This window comes from Mus caroli, unplaced genomic scaffold (genome assembly GCF_978045245.1).
Source record: "Mus caroli unplaced genomic scaffold, Mus_caroli_1 scaffold_20, whole genome shotgun sequence".
NCBI lineage: Eukaryota > Metazoa > Chordata > Mammalia > Rodentia > Muridae > Mus > Mus caroli.
Window position 1 is genome coordinate 27,364,650 of NW_028227275.1, and position 4,857 is coordinate 27,369,506.

A 4,857-nucleotide genomic window follows, 5' to 3' on the forward strand; every position below is an offset into this window, starting at 1 on the left:
AGGTGGTTTCTCAGTAGAATGCACACTCCTCACTCTGAAAATACTTCTCACTCAAGAAAGCTACTATGCATTTAGCCACAGATGTATCTCTATCATAGGCCTTATCCTCTTGAACCTCTGTTTATAATACTTTTAATACGATAAGCTTCCCAACTATTTTGCTTTTCCTACCTTGGCTATTAGAAGTGTCAAGAAATGCCAGAAATATGATGTCCAGTTTTTTTTAATCTCTCCTGGAGTTATAGTGCATGATTCAAGATCTCCAGTGAGCTCCAATTTGCCTCTTTCTTGTCCTGTATGCCATGTCTGTGACTGTACTGGGTGGAGGCTTGGTGTTATAGAACCCATTAGGTGTTTTAGGGCTGTGTAGATCTCTATATTCATTAGAGGCCTTGTATTATGAAAAGTTACAATTATACGGGTCTAGGTTGGTTGAAAATATGTGTGTGTGCACGTGTGTGTATATCTCTATATCTATGTATCGATATATTCTCTCTTCTCTCTGTCTCTCTCTGTCTCTCTGTCTCTCTCTGTCTCTCTGTCTCTCTGTCTCTCTGTCTCTCTCTCTCTCTCTCTCTCTCACTCCTACTTAGTTTACATTCTTAAAAGTCATTTGCCATTGGTAACAGAGTTCAAGATCAACTATAGAACACTCCCCTTAACTTTTCACCTACGTTGCCTAAGAAAGCCTGAATTTCCTGGAGTGAATTAGATCCTAGCTACTTACAAACTCTGTCACTGCAGGTGACTGTGGGAAAGGGTACTTACTACTCAGTTGCTAACATAGGAGCTCTTTCCAGTTATTTCATTTCCAGAGATTCAAAATTCAGGAAGAATCTTCCTAAATAAGTTTGTAAATTTTTATCATAGTTCAGACATGTCTACATACACTCAGATCATACAAGATGCATATAGACAATATGTGCTTGGAGAGCTGGAGAGGTGGTTCAAAGGTTAAGAGTGTGTATTGCTCTTTCCAGGGTTTTTTTCTTCCTTCCTTCCTTCCTTCCTTCCTTCCTTCCTTCCTTCCTTCCTTCCTTCCTTTCTTTCTTTCTTTCTTTCTTTCTTTCTTTCTTTCTTTCTTTCTTTCTTTCTTTCTTTCTTTCTGCTTGTTTTTGAGACAGGGTTTCTCTGTATAGCCCTGGCTGTCCTGGAGCTCACTTTGTAGACCAGGCTGGCCTCAAACTCAGAAATCTACCTGCCTCTGCCTCCCGAGTGCTGGGATTAGAGACATGTGCCACCATGCCAAGCTCTCCCTTGTTTTTATATCAGGAGGCTGCCAAACACATGCATCTCTAGCTCCAGAAGCTCTGACACACACTATGGCCTCTGCAAGCACATCCCTTTTTATAATTGTAATGAAATAACTCTCCAAAAATACAACTTGCATTTTAGCCAGTCAGCTAGATTTTCCTTTGCATTGTAATAATTAATAGATACATTGTATCCTATTCAGCTTTTGATGTATTTGCATAGTTTCAGTCATTCTGTAAGATTTATTCTTAGATTTAGCCATCTTATAAAAGCCTTACAATTCTGCATCTTTGGCATACAGTTCTACTTACACACTCATATGTCCTTCTAGCATGGTATTTTAAAACTGCAAACAAAGTAATTGGGAGAAGTTCCTATGTTGGTAACTGAGTGGTCCCTGAGTGGTTACCTGCAATGAGCTTTTGTAAATATCCAGCATCAAATTCATCCTTTGAAGAAATAAAGACATTACTAAGAAACGGATTTGTAAGGATACATACTCTATAGTTAATCTTGAACTCTGCTATCAAAGGTTTTCTGCATCACACACCTTGAAAACTTTCTAAGTGTAGTCAGCAACATCTTTATACCAATGGAGCCATTCTTCAATAGAAGGATCCTTTGCTCTCTGGTTGGTTTTTCTGTTAGCTTAACTTTCACTTTTTTTCCTAATCTCAAATTCCACTTAATATCCTAAATCATGAACATCTTGTAATGTATACAGCACGTACACTTTTCATGTCATTTGACAAAATGTAACCAAGTGGCCAACTCTCCTTACTCTACAATATGCTTTCAAACAGGACCTAGCTTTGTTGTTTCTGGAGTTCCCTAATGAGAATTATTTAAAACATCCCAATGGTAACAGGGGACTTCCCTAAAATGTTAAGTTTTTCTAAACACAGCACCATAGTCTTGCCTCTGAGAATACAGGGAGTTTCAACATGCTTACAAGGCTTATAACATAGTAACTTCTCAAGATGCTTCAATCCTACATAGAACAGGGAACAAAAATAATCACAGGAGGTAGAGGGATGGAAGTACCTGGGAGGGAGAGAGAAGGGGAGGAAAAAGAAGGTGGGACAGGAACAGGTATTGGAAGAGATAGGTGAGAAGTATAGAACATCAGGAAATTGAATAGAAATGTAGCAATGGGGGATGGGGAACTGGAGGGTAGCCAGTAAAAAGTCCCCGACTCCAGGGAAGCAGGAGGCTCCCAGGAGCCAATGGTGATGACTTTAGCTGAAATACTCAACAAAGGGGAGATACTACTGTAGAGACCACTTCCAGTAGATAAGCACAACACTCAGTTGATGGATGGGGCCACCACATATCTCAAAAATTTTAACCCAGAAATTTTCCTGTCCAAAGGAAAGACAGAGAAAAATTATGGAGCAGAGACTGAAGGAAAGGACATCCAGAGACCACCCCACCTAGGGATCTATTCCATCTGCCCATAGATACCAAACGCCAACACTATGGTTGATGCCAAGAAGCGTTTGCTGACAGGAGCCTGATACAGCTGTTCTCTGAGATGTTCTTCCAGTACACGACCAATATAGATGCAGATACTTACAGCCAATCATTGGGCTAAGCCTGGGGACCCCAATGGAAGAGCTAGGGAAAGAACTGAAGGAGCTGAAGGGGATTACAACCCCATAAGAAGAACAATATCAGCAAACTGGACCACCCAGAGCTCCCAGGGACTAAACCAGGAACTAAAGAGTATACATGGAGGGAGCCAGGACTCCAACATATATGTATCAGAAAATAGCCTTGTTGGGCATCAATGGGAAAAGAGGTCTTTAGTCCTGTGAAGGCTCAATGCCACAGTGTAGGAGAATGCCAGGGTGGGCAGGTAGGAGTGGGTGGGTGGGTGGGGCAACACCCTCACAGAAGGAAGCAGAGGAGGATGGAAGAGAGGGTTTCTGGGGGGGGGGTGTGGGGTGGGAAAGGAGATAGCATTTGAAATATAAATAAAGAAAATATCCAATAAAAAGAAAATACTTGAAAAATAAAAATTAAATAAAAAACTAATAAAGTGCAATGATGAAAAATTTAGATTGTCATGATTCAAAAGAAAAAAACTACTTAGAATATTTAAGCCCATTTACTAAAGGACATATACATAAATACACACACACATGTATAAATCAAACTCCTCTATCAATGGAGGAGCTGGATATTAGTAACAGACCACTTGAAAAGGACATTAATGCTACCAGTAGCAATGCTAGCAACTGTGTCTCCGATTTTAATATCCAAACAAAGTAACTGAATAAATCATTAAAATCATGCCAGAATCAGTAAACTTTACTTAGAGTGTTGATTCAGACTCTATTGACCTATTGATTCTCTATCTCTATCACTCTTCCTATTGATACAAAAGTCCTACTAGTGTGTGGACCACACTTTCACTATTGGCACACTAAGGGAATGGCAAGGACATTTGAAAAATAGTACCAAGATTTGAATTCTACCTATTGCCTAACTAAATTGTTGAGTTTTGCAAGTTCTTGTGTATATTTCTCCAAAAATACAATTGTGTAATTACAACAATGAATTTAGGATGTCAGCTACAGGCCAGGCACTATGTTATGTCTTTGACCTCCTAATATTATTCCTCACAACAATCTGAAAAAGATAGAATGACTGTTTTCTCCTTCAAATGACAATGCTGTGAGTGGAAAAGTGAAGCCAACAATTTATGGAATGGTAAGAACTGTGTTTTGCTTCTTTTCTTTTCTAAAATGACAACAGAAAGTGAAGGTGGTGATGCAGGAAATGGGTCTAAAACAGCACTCAATGGCTAATAGATAAATATTAATTAATACTCCTTTCTCTGTAGATGGGGTCAATATTACATATTTAACTATGGTCAGAAAAGATAACTTCAGAAATTTACAAGAATTGGAAAAGAGGACAGAAAATGTGGTACATTTACACAATGGAGTACTACTCAGCTATTAAAAAGAATGAATTTATGAAATTCCTAGGCAAATGGATGGACCTGGAGGGCATCATCCCGAGTGAGGTAACCCAATCACAAAGGAACTCACACAATATGTACTCACTGATAAGTGGCTATTAGCCCAGAAACTTAGGATACCCAAGATATAAGATACAATTTGCTAAACGCATAAAACTCAAGAAGAACGTAGACCAAAGTGTGGACACTGTGCCCCTTCTTAGAATTGGGAACAAAACACCCATGGAAGGAGTTACAGAGACAAAATTTGGAGCTGTGAAGAAAGGATGGACCATCTAGAGACTGCCATATCCGGGGATTCATCCCATAATCAGCTTCCAAACGCTGACACCATTGCATACACTAGCAAGATTTTGCTGAAAGGACCCAGATATAGCTGTCTCTTGTGAGACGATGCCGGGGCCTAGCAAACACAGAAGTGGATGCTCACAGTCAGCTATTGGATGGATCACACGGCCCCCAATGGAGGAGCTAGAGAAAGTACCCAAGGAGCTAAAGGGATCTGCAACCCTATAGGTGGAACAACATTATGAACTAACCAGTACTCCGGAGCTCTTGACTCTAGCTGCATATGTATCAAAAGATGGCCTAGTCGGCCATCACTGGAAAGAGAG